Source organism: Pelophylax lessonae (assembly GCF_965119305.1).
Source record: "Pelophylax lessonae genome assembly, chromosome: 11".
NCBI classification, from domain to species: domain Eukaryota; kingdom Metazoa; phylum Chordata; class Amphibia; order Anura; family Ranidae; genus Pelophylax; species Pelophylax lessonae.
In genome coordinates, this window is record NC_138778.1 from 62,767,812 (window position 1) to 62,787,305 (window position 19,494).

The 19,494-nt window shown below is 45.6% G+C and overlaps 1 protein-coding gene across 2 annotated transcripts in view; it reads left to right on the forward strand.

The window, feature by feature from the left end:
• Positions 1-19,494, forward strand: part of LOC309566747 (trinucleotide repeat-containing gene 6C protein-like) — a 456,012-nt gene that overhangs the window by 221,396 nt on the left and 215,122 nt on the right. Inside the window, exon 1 of one of the 2 annotated variants that reach the window (XM_082272023.1) lies at positions 4,420-4,812. The exons of the other annotated variant lie outside the window; for it this stretch is intronic. The gene's annotated coding sequence lies outside the window, so the exon portion shown is untranslated. Of the gene's footprint in view, positions 1-4,419; positions 4,813-19,494 lie in introns of those variants that run through there. 2 annotated transcript variants of the gene reach the window in all.

The window sequence follows — 19,494 nt, forward strand, 5'->3', positions numbered from 1 at the left end:
TCTTATCCCGGATAGCGATCACCAGAGTGGTGCCAAGAGCAGAAAAGAAGAGATTTTTAGGTCCGTGTGAAGCAATAAACTGGGCATAATAGTATAGGGCTGCTTTCATACTGATGTGCGGTTGTTCAACCGCGCCGTGGGTGAAGTGCAGTGTACCTGTAGCTTTCCGGCAGGTTTGCCATAGACTTCTATTACAGTATCTCTCAAAAGTGAGTACACCCCTCACATTTTTGTAAATATTTTATTATATCTTTTCATTTGACAACACTGAAGAAATGACACTTTGCTACAATGTAAAGCAGTGAGTGTACAGCTTGTATAACAGTGTAAATTTGCTGTCCCCTCAAAATAACTCAACACACAGCCATTAATGTCTAAACCACTGGCAACAAAAGTGTGTACACCCCTAAGGGAAATTTCAAAATTGGGCCCAATTAGCCATTTTCCCTCCCCGGTGTCATGTGACTTGTTAGTGTTACAAGGTCTCAGGTGTGAATGGGAAGCAGGTGTGTTAAATTTGGTGTTATCACTCTCACTCTTTTATACTGGTCACTGGAAGTTCAACATGGCACATCATGGCAAAGAACTGTATGAGGATCTGAAAAAAAAAAGAATTGTTGCTCTACATAAAGATGGCCTAGGCCAGTTATGGCGAACCTTGGCACCCCAGATGTTTTGGAACTACATTTACCATGATGCTCAACTACACTGCAGAGTGCATGAGCATCATGGGAAATGTAGTTCCAAAACATCTGGGGTGCCAAGGTTCGCCATCACTGGCCTAGGCTATAAGACGAATGCCAAGAAACCTGAAACTGAGCTGCAGCGCGGTGGCCAAGACCATACAGTACCCCAATGTCAGTGGGTCCTACACTATCCATAAAATGAAGGATAAATCCAACCTCTCTTAACCATTGGAGATACTTACTCCTTACATGGGAGAGATGTGCTAGCTGCAGAAAACACTGTAATAATGACACTGGCAGGGAAGGGGTTAACCCAGGGGCGAGCAAAGGGTTAAGTGTGAGCCTAGGAGGGGTTTTATAACTGTATGGGGGAGGGACTTGTGAAATGTACATAGAGACCTGTGATCCTAAATTGTAGGCACTCTGTGATCATTTCAAAGAGAACGGTCTGCTGTGTTTACAACAGCTGACCGTCCTTCTCTCCCTCAGCGGAGAGCAATCGCGGGTGCAGGTGGCAATCGGTGCCACAGGTCCCGTGGATCGGCATCCCTGGGACATCCTAGGACCGCTCCCGCCGTACAGGTACGGCGATTTGCGCAGCTGAGCCAGCCTGCCGCAGTATATATGCAGCGGCCGCTCGGCAAGTGGTAAATTAGGTGCAAGGAGGTGACACTGTGCAGACATTCCAAGTTTCCCGCAACTTGTGGGAGTCTCCTGCCTTTGGCCGGCGGCTCACGGACACCCGCAAGTGCTGTGCGACCTCCCGGCTGCTGTGGGAGACTTCGGATGTCTGCTGAGTCAGTGACAGAGCCACTGCTCCCTGTATAGTTTCGGCTCTGTCACAGGAGGAAGGATATGAAATGCACTCCGCCTGTGACAGGAGGAGCCATACAGGAAGCAGCAGCAGAAAATCGGAGTGTGCGATCCGTCCTCCTCTACCCCGCCTCCTATACGGAGGTATGAACACCAACATAACACTCAGCAATCAAATTCTTTCTTTCACCCTCACCAATTCTTTTATAAATCAGCAGATATGTGTGTTAGTAAGGAAATAAAATATTAAGCATAGCAAAGGTATTTCACAATAGAAGTTGACTGCTTACAATTTCTTAATATACACCTTTTTCCTCTGTCTTTATTATTTCTTGTTAGTAAACTGTACATTTATATTCTAAAGATTACTATTGCCATTTACATAGCAAAATGATTAATCTCTGATCTTCTGAACTCTCAGAACTGTTGAATAGAGAGAGGGAGAAAAGAGGATCTATTTATTACGTATCTATCCAGCAATATATTCTATCTATCTATCTACAGACAAGTCTCCCATGACTTGTAGGAGTCTTCTGCTTTTGGCCGGCGGCTCACGCACAGTGTTTCTGACTCCTACCACCATGACCACTTCAGATCACTGAAGTGGTCATGGTGGTTAGAGTGTTCCTTTATTATCTCTCAGAAGAAGTAACCTTCTGTATACTGATTGCATTTCATGTGATCTTCCTCTAGTTGTGTTAAATTAGTGAGAGTGTAGGGGGGTGCGGGAAGGGTGCGGCGGTATGGGGGGGAGCGGTCTTGGCGACGCGGAGTGAAACCTCCCTGAAATTAGTATTTGCAGGCTGGGATGTCTGCAATGCGCCCTGTAATCTTTGACTTCTATGCTGTTTAACCACTTAAGCCCCGGAAGATTTTACCCCCTTCCTGACCAGGGCCTATTTTGCGTTTCGGCACTGCGTGACTTTAACGGACAATTGCGCGGTCGTGCAACGCTGTACCTAAACGAATTTGACGTCCTTCTTTTCCCACAAACAGAGCTTTCTTTTGATGGTATTTGATCACCTGTGCGATTTTTTGATCATGCGCTATAAACAAAAAAAGAGCGACAATTTTGCAAAAATAACAATATTTTTCACATTTTTTTTATATGAAATTCCCCCCCAAAAAAAATGTAAAAATCAAAATTTTTTAACATTTTAGGCCAATTTGTTTTATACTACATATGTTTGGTAAAAAAAAATCGCAAAAAGCGTATTTTGATTGGTTTGCGCAAATGTTATTGCGTTTACTAGCTAAGGGAAAGATTTTTGTCATTTTTGTTGTTTTTTTTTTAACGCGCAATGGCGGCGATCTGCGATTTTTTTTTGCGGGACTGCAACATTGCGGCGGACAGATCGGACCCTTGACTGACATTTTTGGGGTTACCAGTGACATTACTACAGTAATCAGTGCTATACATATGCACTGTTACTGTAAAAATGACACTGGCAGTGACACTGGCAGTGAAGGGGTTAACTTTTTTGAGAGGGAGGGGTTAAGTGTGTCCCTAGGGGCGTGCTTCTAACTGTGATTGGCTGTGGCTTGAGGTGTAGGAACAGTGATCAACGGTCCTACATAGCAGAACTGTTTGATCTCCATTCTTACACAGGGGAGAATGACAGGCGGCTTTGTTTACATTAGCCGCCTGCCTTTCTCCCAGTGTAATGGACGATCACGAGTGAGCGGCGGACATCGGGTCCGTGAGCGAGCGGGAGCGCGCCTCCGGCGGTGCTCACTCCCTAGAGCAGTGATGGTGAACCTTGGCACCCCAGATGTTTTGGAACTACATTTCCCATGATGCTCAACCTCACTGCGGAGTGCATAAGCATCATGGGAAATGTAGTTCCAAAACATCTGGGGTGCCAAGGTTCGCCATCATTGCCCTAGAGCCTCACAAGCTAGCGACGTAGTACTATGTCGCTTTGCCTGTGAGGGGCTGACCGCTGCAGTAAATAGTTGTGCGGCGGTTGGCAAGCGGTTAAGGAGATCGCCACCTCTTTTAGTTTGCCTATCCCTGATGTACGCCATTTATGTACCCCATGAAGCCTGACTGGAAAACTTTTAGGAGATTGCTAAGAGAAGCCTAGTGCTCACCTTCATCATCACAGGAGTGAGCTCTTTCTGTCATTCTAACCCCCCACATGTTCACTGTTTGTAGATCTCTGAGCTCAGCATTGGAGAGCTCACTCCTGTGATGATGGAGGTGAGAACTAATGACTAGGCCTCACTTAGCAACACCCTAGCAATGGAGTATTCCAGTCAGGCTTCATGAGGTACATAAATAGCCTACACCTATAGTAAGGGCATTACTCCTCTTTGGTTGGTTTTATGTACAGGCTCCTTATCAGCATAGGCAGCTTTCTGGTAAAGGTGAGCTGTTTAGAAGGGAGGGGAGATGGAAGAAGCTGTGATCTATGACATATGATTTGTGCTGGATGTCATTAGAGAATAATATACACAGCAAGAAAAACAATGACACAGACAAGTAGAGTCCCCGCCCACTATACAGCCAGGCAACATGAACCACCACTGAACCGCACACTAAAGCTCCCACCACAACCAGCCAGCTGACGCATGCGCAGTAATCCATTTTTATTGTAGCGCAAGCGTACTAACCAACCCATAGGTCCGTCAATACGGAAAAAACCCCCATAAACAAGCCTGACCCCGCCCCACATCGTCAAGGCAACCTCCCGAGGCTGCTAAGCCTCTCTCTGCTCTTGTTTGTCCTCCTGCCGCCCGGCTCCTCCCCCTTCCAATGTCCATCATCCCGACACGCCCACCCTCGGCTCACTCTAATCGGCTGACGTCCTTTTCCATTCCCCCCCCTCGCCCCGCCCATTGAGAACTTGCTGGCAAATGAAAGCCTAGGAATCCCTGGCAGCACAGCGACTTCATTTGCATTGGCCGCGCCCCCTTCTTCGCTTCTTGTCAGTTAGCAACAAAATGGCCGCGGCTGCCTCTCTTCTGTCTCCTATCGGCGGAACGGCTGGAGCTTGTTGAAGGGAAGCGGCAGACGTGCAGAGTCCAGAGCAGAGAGAAAGGCCGGGGCCCGCCTACACCTGAGGAAGGAGAGAGAGAGCGCTGTGTGCTGGGAGCCTGGCCGGGGAGAGGCGCCTTCATCTCCTGTCACTGACTCTACGTGGTCCTGGCGCTAAACCTCCGTCACCCGGCCTCCCTGGATCCCCCCCGGGACCCTCGGAGCTCCCCCCTCCTCCTCCGCCTACAGAGAGACCAGCGGCCCAGTCATAGGAGGGAACCGGCGACTCCACTCCATCCACTGCCACCGAGAGACTGGGGGAGACGAGACCAGGTACTGGGGGAGGGGAGGGGAGAAGCCACATCAGTCTATGGGGGGCTATGACGTCTGTGTGTGAGGGTTCCCAGCTCCGCCCACCGGGGGAGGGGCGCACTCTGCTCTCTAGAATAGGGGGTGTTACCTGCATTACAGCTGGCCATACACTGTGCAATCTGATTGTACAACCTCATTCAATATGGCCGTACATCATACAATCTGATTGTACAATCCCCATCAAGATGTCGGTACACCGTGCAATCTGATTGTACAACCTCATTCGAGATGGCCGTACACCATACAATCTGATTGTACAACCTCATTCAAGATGGCCATACACCATACAATCCCCATCAAGATGGCCGTACACCATACAATCTGATTGTACAATCCCTGTCAAGATGGCCGTACACCATACAATCTGATTGTACAACCTCATTCAAGATGGCTGTACCCTGTACAATCTGATTGTACAATCCCTATGAAGATGGCCGTACATCATACAATCTGATTGTACAATCCCCATCAAGATGGCCGTACCCTGTACAATCTCCAAGTTTTGTTGTACACTGTACTATCTGATTGTACACTTTCCTGCAAGATGACCGTACAATCTTATTGTAGGATCTCTATCAAGCCTGTCATACGCTATACAATATGATTGTATGACCCCCATCAGGATGGATGTACACTATTCAATCTGATTGTATGATCTTCATAAGGGCCGTACACTATACAATCTGTATGTTCCCTGTTAGGTCAGCTGTACACTGTACAATCTGATTGTATGATCTCCTCCTTTATACATTGCACTCTCCTTGAAGATGACCATAGAGCCTGCTGTACACAGATCCGTCTATAGGGGGCTCTGATGTCTGTGTGAGAGGGTTCCTAGCTCCGCCTACTAGGGGAGGGGTCACTCTGCTCTCTAGAATAGGTTGTTTATGGATGTGACAGGCAGGGGGATCATCTCTACATCTCATAAATGACATCTGTACCACAGCTGGCCATACACTGTGCAATCTCCATCAAGGTGGCTGTACACATTACAATCTCACTTAAGCTCACCACAGACATTACAATTTATTTGTACAATCTCGGTATCTACCATTAGCCATGTATTGCAGGGGCTTGCCTGGTTTGGATGCAGATTGAATAAATTGTGGTGTATCCTCATAATTAAAGGTGACCACACACTATACAATCACATTGTGCAATATACATCCGCTATATAGTGTAAGGGTCTGCCTGATTGGATACAAATGGACCGGTTTGTGTGAGGGTCTCCTCTTATGTCATAGCTGTGGTATATCTGATAGAGATTGTATAGTGTGTGGCCATCTTTAGAGTTACCAGACCCATGTAATGTGAGGAGCAACAAACCATCCATTCAGATTGTAGCCAGTCATGGCCTTGTACCAGGTCTGATGGTAGATCACACAGATTGTACAATCTGATTGTATAGTTGGTATAATGATGCCATACACAATGTGACAAAGGATTCGTTGTTTTTCTGATCGGTTTCTCCTGATACCAATAATTGATCTATAATCCACTCATGACTGACAGGGAAGTGGTTTTGGATTGATGAGATATAAGTTATTGATTACATGGTTTCTATCGTTCAATGTTCTCATTTGATCAATCGAAATATGATAAACTTCATGAACAAAGTATCTGTGCTGCCGATCGATGCAATCTGATTGATAAGTCTTTCCTCTGGCTGATCGACTCTGATCTAAATTGTTCAGAAGGGAAGTTCTGGCTATTTGATTGTTTGCAGATCTGTTGATTTGATCAGATATATGAAGTGAAGCGTGTATGGCCGCCATACAAGGAGATTCAAGCAATTTCTAGACTGACAGCTCACACAGAGTGGGACTGTTCTTAAGCCTACAACAGCTGCCGAAACTCGGGATCGACCCAGGGACCTTTAGCGTGTATGGCCGCCATACAAGGAGATTATACACCCCCCCCCCCCCATAAGGTGGCTCCATTACCACCTTGAGTTTCCTCACCTGCCCAACTCTCCACAATGAGTTATATAACCTAGGCTCCTCCCCTAGAATTTGATTGGCAGCTGTGTGCGAAGAGACAAGCAAAAGCTCTGTGCTAGTACATGGCGCTGTGTGCTCTCTCTGCAGGAAGTCATGTGACTTTTGATATTTACAGTGTGGTCTCTCCTGGTTGGGGGGGACCAAGGGGGTGTGGCTTGTGAGGATTTAACAAGTACATGAATGGGGACACGATAGAAAGGAAAGATTCTGGTTTATGCTGGCAGGTGCTATGTGCTGACCTAACAGATCCTACCCTCCCCCTCTACAGATGTATACTTAAAACCAACAGCCACAGTCTTTGTGGTTTGCTGATGTCCAGCAGTAAAAGGCTCCCCCTTCTGGCCGTGTCTGTGCAGTACAGTCCCATAGACTAGGATGTTCTGGGAAGGACCACTCCACTCCCTGATGTAAATCATGGGTACTACACCCCACCCCCTCTTGTAGAAGGTGTGGCTAATTTATACTGGTACCTGATCTGTGCTGAATCTCCAAACTCTCAATCTGCCCTTCCGCAACACCAGAGTAGTGATGGTGGTGGGGGGAGGAGTGCCTAAAAGGGTTCAGTAGGGTAAAAAGGGAGCATTTGTATATCTATAGTGACACCAGGCTTACCTTTTAATGCTCTACATGGGGGGGGGGGGTTTAAATTTTACATGTTTATGAAATTTGATAAAGACTGTCCTTTAACTTGCATTGAAAGCAGTTTGTTTTTATGTTGCATAGTGTAAGGAATGGTTTAATTCCCCCCCCCCCCTTCTTATTATTTTTAAATCTGTGTTACACCTAGGAGGCCCCCCCCCCCTCTGTAGACACAACAGGACATTCAAGGAAACCTCTCCAGTCAGAGATGCTCTCTAACCGTTGTCACCGGAACTAAGATTTTCCCTGTTTTCTTGTTCTGGTGACAACTCAAACTTTTGGACATAGGAATCGTGGTCAGCAGAACAGATGAAGAAAAAAAATCTCTTCAATGGGGACACCTCAGTAAAAGCCTGGCAGGGGTTTAACCCCTCACCACTCTTATAGAGGAATGATTGAGTTTAGATACATGGAGGGCTGTTAAAGGATTAGAAGGTTACCTAACATTATCTCCACCCTTTCAGTCCCCACTGCATTTACCTCCATGGGTGATGAGCTGTCAGAGCACAGGCAGCTGCTGTAGCAATCAAGGATTTGAAATCGCTACTACTGTTCTTTTTGTAGACCTTACAGGACTGATTTGAGCAATTCTGATTGGTCAGTGCTGGCATGTGACCACTTTGACCAAACAGAATTGCTCTGATCCATCCTGGAGGCCCCACAGGAAGAAGAGGGGGGGATTTCTGATCCCTGAACTACTACACCAGCTGTGTGAACACTGACTGCTCATCACCCATGGAGGGAAGTACAGCAGGGAGGGTGTGCGGGGTTCACCTTTTCATTTTTCTTTTCTGAAAAGGTGAATTTACACTTTAAAGCTTTAACATTTGCTAATGCTGCTGTGCTTTATAGGGAGTAAAGTGAAGGTTGTGATTGGTGCACTTTCCTTCCTATGCCTTCTTCTGCAGCACTTAACAAATCATGAATTTCCTGTCAGCCGTGCGTTTCCTCATGTTAAACAAGCACCTTCCAAATACATGGGGACATGCAAAATACCAACCTGGTTCTCTACCTTTTTTAGCACAGCTTGAATGTCATTCTTCTCATACTTTGCATAACACAGGAAAGAATAAATGCTTTGAGTAAAGCCAAATGTTAGACTTTTTCAGATTTAGATACAGTAATAATGGGACAGAACCTCTGTCAGGTTTTTACTGCCATCTGTGTCCTGGTTAGGGAGATTTCTTCTCTCTATTTTTGCTAATCATTAACCACTTGCCCACTGGGGCACTTCCTCCCCTCCCTGCCCCGGCCAATTTACAGCTTTCAGTGCTGTTGAATGACAATTGCGCAGTCATGCAACACTGAACCCAAACTACATTTTTATCATTTGTCACACAATCAGAGCTTTTTTTTTTTTTTTTTTGGTGGTTATAAATCACCACTGGGTTTATTATTTTTTGCTAAATAAACACCTAAAGACCGAACACTTTGGAAAAAAACTTTTTTTCATAGTTATACATTTTTGCAAATGGGTACATTTTTTCCTTTGCTGATGGGCACTGATAGGCTGTACTGGTAGGCGGCACTGATGGGCACTGATAAGCTGTACTGGTAGGCGGCACTAATGGGCACTGATAGGCGACACTGATAGGCTGTACTGGTAGGCGGCACTAATGGGCACTGATAGGCTGTACTGGTAGGCGGCACTAATGGGCACTGATAGGCTGTACTGGTAGGCGGCACTAATAGGCACTGATAGGCTGTACTGGTAGGCGGCACTAATGGGCACTGATAGGCTGTACTGGTAGGCGGAACTGATAGGCGGCACTAATGGGCACTGATGGGCTGCATTGATGGGCTGTACTGGTAGGTGGCATTAATGGGCACTGATAGGCTGTACTGGTAGGTGGCACTAATGGGCACTGATAGGCTGTACTGGTAGGTGGCACTAATGGGCACTGGTAGGCTGTACTGGTAGGTGGCACTAATGGGCACTGGTAGGCTGCACTGATGGGCACTGATTGGGCTGTACTGGTAGGTGGCACTAATGGGCACTGATAGGCTGTACTGGTAGGTGGCACTGGTAGACGGCACTGGTAGATGACTTTGATTAGGAGACACTGGTGGGCACTGATTGGCAGCAGTGGTGGATGCACTTTTGCCAAAGTCGATTATTGGCTCTTTTTCCTCCTCCATACGAAGGAGCAGTGAAGAGAGTCGGTAACTGGCTTCTATTGACATCACGATCAGCTCTGATTGGACACAGCTGATCATGTGGTAAAGAGCAGCTGATTGGCTCTTCACCTCAATCTGTTTTAGTCAGAACACAGTACGCGCTGCCTGCACCCAGCGGCGGGCGTGATCATAGGAGGCCGTCATATTATTGCCTCCCAGAAGTGGTCGGCAAGTGGTTAAAGTCTTGTCTTTTTTTAAAAAATTCCTTTAAAAAGGTTAAAGGGTACACGCTATAACGACTGCACATTGTTAGCAACGCCCGCCACTAACCAATAACATGGCCGCCTCTAAGACGGCGATGGCTTTTTTTTTTTTTTTCTCCTTACCAGGTGTTCTGTGTAAAGAGGCAACTGGTCCTGTACCGTGGTCAGCAACTCATCAATCTGCAATTATTCCTGCTGTAGAGTCACTGGAAGTCATGTGGTTGGAGATTTTGGCAGAACAGCGGCTCCTAGATTCAAAGCAAATTTGTAAAGCACTGCGTTTAACCCTTCCCTACTCTTATCTGAAGAAAAAAAGTTTTGGCTGAGATCTATTTTAGCATTATAAATTTGCATCTCGCATTAATGAGATGTGTCTTTAATATATGCTGAACATACTTTTACTGATCTTTGTATGTCCTGGTTAAATGCTGTAGAAAACCGGATGTCCCATTACCATAGAGGGAACGGTCGGTAGTGCTGTGTCTATGGAAGGTCTTTGGAATGTTTTCTGTAGGCGTTCCTAGATATAATATTTAAAGGTGAACTCCAGGCACAAAGCTAAATACACAGATATAATGCATGTGAGGGGTGGTTTACCTGCCAAAGAGTTTGTATCTCTATCTGATCTCTCTGCTGCAGTTTCACTTTCCCGAACAGATTTCCCTCCCAACCCTGGACAGTGAAGAACGGCTCATTGATGATCTAGTCTGTCACTCTGCTTTCTCCTCCATTTGGCATTCCCCCTGCACTGCAGAACACCTGATTGGCTGCTGTTCCCTCTCCCTTCATTGAACTGTATGGGCACTAAAGGAGACTTAAGCCTCGTACACACGCACCGATTGTTGGCTGAACGATCGGCCGTCTTTTGTCCAGTGCTGTTGTGTTGGTTGAAATGTGCTCTAGACTGCACACAAATTTTGTCGGCCAACAACAACCAACTTCAGAAGTGATGTCATGTGACGGTTAACTTTCCGTGTGTTTTTTCTTCTGAGCATGCCCAGTCTTGCTCATCTGGCTTTTGTCGGCCGAAATCTGTACTGACTGATGGAACAATCGGCCGTTCTGGTGACTGGCAACAAAAATATTATAGCCTGCACACCAGATTTTGTTCGGCCGAAAAGTCGCAGGCGGTTGTCGGAAGCATCATACTAACAAGCCGACAATCGGCCGATCGGATGTTGGTCGAACATTTATGGCCGACAATCGGTACGGGGCTTATGGTAAATCTAGCAGAAAATTGAACATGTATGGTCAGCCTTATACCTTTATCAAAGTCGGGTATTAAACAAATTTCGGGCTGGCTCACATGTGCAGTGACCTGTGCTTTCACTGCAAAGGCACATAGAAAATAGGGGTGCACCGATTACTGGTATCAGTGCTGATACCGAGTATTTGTATCACTACTCGTACAAATGCTCCAAGAACCGAAACCGATACCTTTTTTTGAGGTTTTGATTTGAGCCCATACAAAATGAATGGGCTCAAATTGCACTGTAAAGAATCACGTGATTTGAACAGGAATGCAGTGAGATTCCTGTCCGAATTGCATGCAGTTTTCTACACCGCTCCTGTGTGAACCCTGGCTTGTCATAGCTACTTTAGCCTGGGTTTACACAAGAGCGGTATGGGAAACTGCATGCAATTCGGACAGGAATCCCACTGCATTCCTGTTCAAATCGCATGTGATTCTTTGCAGTGCGATTTTTAGCTCATTCATTTTGTATGTGCTCAAATTGCACTACAAAAGGTATCAGCACTTGGTTTTGGTGAATACTTGACTGAAATAATCGGTACTCCTACTCACTGGTAAGAAGCCGGTATTGGTGCAATCCTATTATAAAACAATGGTTTTCTTTTTGCCTTTTTCACATCGCAATGTGTAAATGTGCGTTGCAGCGTGTTGCATGGAATTGTAACCTGTCTTTATTTTAACACAGCAGTGCAACTGAAAGTTAAAAATATTTTTAAAAACTTTTATTTTTATCCTTCTGGGGACCTGTCCCTTCACTACAGAGGACATGAAAATGTGTGCCAACGCAAATGCATGGTAAATGCGCATCCAACACACATGCACTTTCAACGTGTTGTGGTGAATTTTTTGTGTAATATGGCTTGAAAGGACCCCAAGGGTCCTTTCACATGGTCCGCCTCCGTTGGCGGACTCTGTGCTGCTCAGTGGGGGTTCGATCCGCGCTGAGTAGGCAGGTGACAGCTCCCTCTCCGCTCTGTGTGCAGAGGAAGGTGTCAGAGCCCCGCTGTTCTCTATGGGGGAATCGGATGAGAGAAGACCGCCTGTCTGTTCTCATCTGATCCCATCCCCTGGACGGATGGAAAATAGGGTTTTCATCCGTCCAGATTTCACGGATAGGATCAGAATCGGATAGCAGCAGGTGTCAGCGGAGATGACATCCGCTGCCCCATAGGGATGCATGGAGGATCCAATCAGATCCGCCTAAAAAAACTGACAGGCGGATCTGATCAGATCGTTCGTGTGAAAGGGGCCCTTATGATATATTAAAAATTACAGAACTGCAGTAATTTGTCTGCCTGGAGTTCAGCTTTAAGTCCCTCACCTAATTGGTAATTAAAGGATGGGGAATGAAGCAGCCTTGGTGACCCCCATAAGATGATGCTAATAATAAAGGTGATTATTTCACTTTCCTGCTTGTAGTTTGACATTTGTCAGGTAGATGGAGATGACTCTATTTTTCTTACTCCATGGATGCCCATGATGGTTTTTGTGTCCTGGTAATATTTTGATACAAATGTGCATACTTTAATCTTATTAGGATTCTGGGGTAAAAAGTTAGAGACTTTGTATTCTTTTGTGTAAACTTTCCTTTACTGGCATCAGTATAAAATGTAGCACATTCAGGTGTGGTTGAATTCACTGCCAATTTCTGCAGTCTGGTTCGTTATAGAAGTGGCATGAAGTCAGGGGGGAAAGGCGGTCTGTATGCAGTATGAATCCCAGATGTAGTCGGGGGACAGTACAGCTCTTTGGAAAACTTTGGGGTAGAGTAAAGCCCCGTACACACGTACCGATTGTCGGCCGAACGATCGGCTGTCTTTTGTCCAGTGTTGTTGTGTTGGTTGAAATGTGCTCTAGACTGCACACGAATTTTGTCGGCCAACAACAACCAACGTCAGAAGTGATGTCATGTGATGGTTAACTTTCTGTGTGTTTTTTCTTCTCTGAGCATGCCCAGTCTTGTTCATCAGATTTTTGTCTGCCTAAATCTGTACTGACTGACGGAAAATCGGCCGTTCTGGTGTTGGCCAACAAAAATTTTATAGCATGCACACCAGATTTTGTTCAGCCGAAAAGTCGCAGTCGGTTGTCGAGAGCATCATACTAACAAGCCGACAATCGGCCGATCGGACGTTGGCCGAATATTTACGTCCGACAATCGGTGTGTGTGTGTGTAAGGGCCTTAAGGCCTCATGCACACTGGACGTCCAGATTTGACGGATCAGATCGGGTCGGATCTCAGCGGACATGTCTCCGCTGCCATCTGATGCCCCATAGATCCGCCAAAAAAAACGAACAGGCGGATCTGAACGGTCCGCCTGTGTGAAAGGGGCCTTAATCTTCAATTGTTTTCAGAGAGAGTACATTTGCTGTAGGCCAGGATATGCATTATAGAGGTTTTACAAAGTGCATTAGAGCGAATATATATTCAATCTGTGTGTAACTCACCTATATAAAATGAGTTTCACTTTTTGAATTGAACGACTGAAATACATTAACTTTTTGATGACATTCTAATTTTATCGTGCGTGCGTGTAGGGGTTTCATCGGAGATGCAAATCCCAATGTAGTAAGCAAGGATAGTATTGAGGATGCTTTTAATTGGACCTCAGGCTCCATGAAGACGTCTGGGAGCAAATGGGAGCCGGTGAGGCAGAAAGATTCCGATGTACTGAGGAAGGGCTTTTAAAGACCAATACAGCATGCTTTCTGCTTGGATTTGAGACTTGTATAGGAATAAGCGCAGCTCTGACTCAAACAAATGCCCTTGCATGTAAGCCCAAATGGAGAGAAAGATAATTTTTTGGCAGTCACAGAAAATCAAGGCTGGCTGCACACAGACAGGGAGATTAATATTTTTATTATGATAAAGAATGGGTTTACCTTTAGGAGAATGTTACGTGTTAAACCTATATAGAGCATGTAACATGCTCCTGTTCACCCTCTGCCAGAGCCCTGTCTCCCTTTGACAGCATGCAGGGGTTCCTCTCCTGCCACCACTCCTGTAAGATTTGGAAAGCATTCATTCACAAGTATCGGTGAATAAACAACATATCCGGTCTGCCACTGTGGCAGGCGGACTTGTCGTTTCAATGGACAGTGAGTGTGCTGATGAAGTCCATTCACACTGCCTACAACAGTAACTGCAAGCCTGTGTATATAGGTATGGGCAACAGAGCTGCAGGCAGTGTGTGCAGGAACCTGGTATTGCACCCACAATACACAGATCGCAGGTGCAATGCTCTGCAGGCTCTTCCTGCAAAAATATGTGCATTTATTTATCTATTTTTCCACCTTTTTAAAGCAACACTTGGCTATTTTTTCTTAAAATGATATGTATTACCGAAGAGTAGGCACCGAGCGACTGAGGATCTCAGGCACACTGTACAAGGCTGCATTTGCACGGTGAGAATCCCAGTTGTGGGCGGATAGCTGCCATTTGTGACTGTTCACACAGCCACTGATTTTCCTGCAACATATATCAGTGGATTCTTGTCAGTGGAATTTGCAGTTTGGTTAAATGCCCATGCAAATGCAGCCAAACTACTCTGCTACTGTAACTTCAGGAATTAACCCTATGCCTGGAGTGACTAACCACTTGCTGCCTCATCTATTGAAAGCTTGTGATTTTTTGCTAAGCTCTCATTGAATATTTGTGTAGCAGGTGAACAGAGCTTGGTATCTCAGATCTCCAAAGTTGAAGTCCTAGTAACTGTTTGGCACACTGATGTGGAGCAGTGTACCCACGGGTTTGGGGTGTTTCCTATTGACTTCTATTATGTCCTAACGTTTTTTGGTGCGCTTTTAGAAAGCACATGAAAACCGCAGGACATATAAGAAGTCCATAGTAAAGCGCAGCTATCCCACACCAAACCCCTGAGCACACTGTGTTGTGGTCAAACTGTACTGCATCAATGTGAAAGGTCTTAGTGTAGGGATTCTGCAGACACTCAGAGGAGTGAGTTTAAGTGGTTGTAAAGTCTCTCCAATCCCCTCTGTTAGATAATGCTATGTTCCCCAGTTTGTGTGTGATTTTTATAAAAAAAAAAGCCGTTGTGGACCTTCATTCATACCGCCGATCAGGGGTCACATGACCGCCTGGCTCTCTCCTCTCCCAGGCTGACAGCTACAGTGGGAGGGGCTGAGAACTCTCGCTGGCGTTAGTCGGAGGCAGGAGGAGAGAGCCGGGCGGTCACGTGAGCGCTGGCCAGCGCCATGGAAAAAGGTACACGGCAGATTTAAAAAAAAAAACACACACTGGGGAACATTGCATTATCGAACAGAGGGATTGGAGAGTCTTTACACTGTTATTCTATCATCAGGAGGGGAGGATCAGGAAGCTGACAGGCAGGGAGGGGGGAAGAGGACAGAGGAGGGCTTTGGGTGACAGGGGCATGTAAACTGACCATGGTGTCAGCGCTCAGCAGCCTAGATAAACTGTGGTCAGTTTACAGGGGGGAGGGCAAGACCAGGCAGGATTAGCCAGGTATTTCAGGTGACACTGGGGCCAAATTACGCAGCACCAGCACTGTGCTGTATAACATGCTTTAAAGAAACAAAATCTATTTTTTATTTTTTTAAGATTACAGACACTTTTTAACATAAGTGTTATTCATTGGGCATGCTTTGTATGCCCAGAAAATGTCATTGAAGTACACAGGATGCATGTAGCACACCCTTTCCATCTCCCCCTGCTGCCTCCTGTGTTATAAAATATTGTTTATGGATACAACCTTACAATTTTGTTACTTTCGATTCATTTGAAAATTAAAGGGGCCATCTTTGGTCTGTGCTAGATTTTCATTAAAGCAAGAAAAAAAATGTCTTCCTAATACCACTTCTTGACCTTAATAAGGCCTAATGATCTCCTCCCCTCCCCCCTTCACTTTGACTTTTCTGCTAACTTTTTTTGGGTTTTTTTTTTTTTTTTTTTTAATCCATTAATATTTGTAAACTTAAGTGTCAAGTTTAAAAACATTTTACAATATTAATATTACATAATACATTTTCTTGTCTATAGGTTGCATTGAAAATAAAAAAAAAAAATGGTCACATTTATCCTGGAGTTGGGCTTTATGTAATGAAAAGATTGAACATATTTCTATGGCACCAACCATTTCCATAGCTCTTTACATACTGCATATTCATATCAATTACCGTATTTATCGGCGTATAACACGCACCTCAATATTTGGAGAGAAACTTCAGGAAAAAAGCTTAAATTTAAAATAAACAGCTTTGAACATTTTTTTTTTTTTTTATTAATCAAATGACATCTCACCAGTGCCCATGAATGCAGCCTCATCAGCAGTGTCTGTCCATATATTATGTGGCCTCATCAGCAGTGTCTGTCCATATATTATGTGGCCTCATCAGCAGTGTCTGTCCCTATATGCAGCCTCATCAGCAGTGTCTGTCCCTATAGTATGCAGCCTCATCAGCAGTGTCTGACCATATAGTATGCAGCCTCATCAGCAGTGTCTGACCATATACTATGCAGCCTCATCAGCAGTGTCTGTCCCTATATGCAGCCTCATCAGCAGTGTCTGTCCCTATAGTATGCAGCCTCATCAGCAGTGTCTGACCATATACTATGCAGCCTCATCAGCAGTGTCTGACCATATACTATGCAGCCTCATCAGCAGTGTCTGACCATATAGTATGCAGCCTCATCAGCAGTGTCTGACCATATACTATGCAGCCTCATCAGCAGTGTCTGTCCATATACTATGCAGCCTCATCAGCAGTGTCTGTCCCTATATGCAGCCTCATCAGCAGTGTCTGTCCCTATATGCAGCCTCATCAGCAGTGTCTGACCATATACTATGCAGCCTCATCAGCAGTGTCTGACCATATACTATGCAGCCTCATCAGCAGTGTCTGTCCCTATATGCAGCCTCATCAGCAGTGTCTGTTCATATAGTATGCAGCCTCATCAGCAGTGTCTGACCATATACTATGCAGCCTCATCAGCCGTGTCTGTCCATATAGTATGCACTTGCAGCCTCATCAGCAGTGTCTGACCATATACTATGCAGCCTCATCAGCCGTGTCTGTCCATATAGTATGCACTTGCAGCCTCATCAGCAGTGTCTGACCATATACTATGCAGCCTCATCAGCCGTGTCTGACCATATAGTATGCACTTGCAGCCTCATCAGCAGTGTCTGTCCGTATAGTATGCAGCCTCATCAGCAGTGTCTGTCCGTATAGTATGCAGCCTCATCAGCAGTGTCTGTCACTATATGCAGCCTCATCAGCAGTGTTTGACCATATAGTATGCACTTGCAGCCTCATCAGCAGTGAGTGAACTATCCGAATTGGTTTTTAAAAAAAGCCGGGAAGCAGCGCCGTGAGCAGAAGGGGCGGGCCGGCCGAGGAGAAGGAAGGACAAGCTGTCATAAGAGAAGAAGGGGGCGGGCCGGGCCGAGGAGAAGGGAGAACGAGCAAGCGCAGTCATTGGAAGTCTCGCCTCCTCTGCCAAGACGTGTGATGTCTGTCATAGGCGGGACTGCGCTTGCTCGTTCTCCCTTCTCCTCGGCCCGGCCCGCCCCCTTCTCTTATGACAGCTTGTCCTTCCTTCTCCTCGGCCGGCCCGCCCCCTTCTGCTCTGACAGCTCGTCGTTCCTTCTCCTCGGCCCGGCCCTTCTGCTCTCGGCGCTGCTTCCTGGACATTTTTTTTTTTTTTTTTCATATCGGCGTATAACACGCACTACTGCTTTTTCTTCCATTTTTAGGAGTTATATGCCGATAAATACGGTATCACGGAATAAACGGCCTCCTATCAGAACGGTAAAAAATGCACTTGTACATTAGGACTATCCAAGTGCAATTTCCTCTCCCTATTGCTTATATGGCAAGTCTTACATTTTAGGATTTCCATATACATTCAGATTTTGTGGTGGTGGGCTGCAATAAAAACTTTGTTTAACCTCTCCATACTCCGGTTTTCTTTTCGATCGACATTATTGGGTCCCATGAAACGTTAGACATTTTGAAGGGCTATGTTTCAGGCAAGCAGCTAAATACTCTGTTGAAATACAGGTTTTCTGTTTTGCTTCAGAGAGACCACAGGTGTTTCCCCTCTTTGTCCTAATAGGCCTTCATCCAGCACCTTTAGGCCCTTTTCACACATGCTGTCCATTTTTCATCCATCCGTTGACGGATGGAAAACGGACATCAATGCATCTCTATGTAAAAATGGATGACAACGGATGATCAGCCATTTTCATCCGCTTCCGTCAATGTCTATTTTTTGGAACGGATGAATGCCCTATTTTTTATCCATCAAAAAAACGGATCGGATGAAAAACGGATGTAAAAGGACAAATGTTTTTTTTTTTTTTTTTTTTTTTTTTTTTTTTTTCTTCATCTGTTTTTGCATTGGTAGTGGATGTAAAAAAACGGGCGGAAAACTGATACATTTGATGTGACTGAACTGATAAACTGAACGGACCGTATGTGTGAAAGGGGCATTAGGGTCCTTTCACACGAGCGATCCGATCAGACCCGCCTGTCAGATTTTTTTTTAGGCGGATCGGATCCTCCGTGCATCCCTATGGTGCAGCGGATGTCAGCGGAGACATGTCTGCTGCCATCCGCATCTGATCCTGTCCGTGAAATCCGGATAGATGGAAACCCTATTTTCCATCCGTCCAGGGGATCGGACCGATCGAGGCGGTCTGCTCTCATCCTATTCCCCCATAGAGATACATAGGGCTCTGACACCTCCCTCACCGCACACAGATCGGAGAGGGAGCTATCATCTGCCTGCTCAGCGGGAATCAGCATATGGATTCCCCCGCTGAGCAGCAGGGATCCGCCTACGGAGGCGGAATGTGTGAAAGAAGCCTTATGCTTATTAATGTACTATATATGCTGGACATGTGTGAACTAAATGGCCCACTATAACATTCAGCCCACGTTCACATTGGTCCGTTTTGACATGTCAAATCGGAGGCACTTACCGCCGGTAATGGAACCGTTTTTCGTGGCGTCGCACCGATTCCCAAAAGTAGTTCCTGTACTACTTTTGGTGACTTCGGTGGCCCATTTTAATATTCCTCTGTGCAGGAATCTGCACAGATGTCTGAAGTCGGACTGAAAATGCTGGTTTAAAATTAAGTGAGTTCAGCTGAGCTTGCATGATTGTAAACCAGCCTCAGTGTGAACCTATACTAAAACTAATGCACACAAATTATTTGCTAAATTACCTTTTTAGATCTGACTTTAATAGCAAAAAACACAGATAGTACTGTCCTGTGATTACTGTATATATCTGTGTACCCGGTTTCCCGGAAAATAAGCCCCACCCTGGAAAAAAAAGACCTAGCGTTCTTTTTGGGGATGGCTGCAATATAAGCCCTACCCC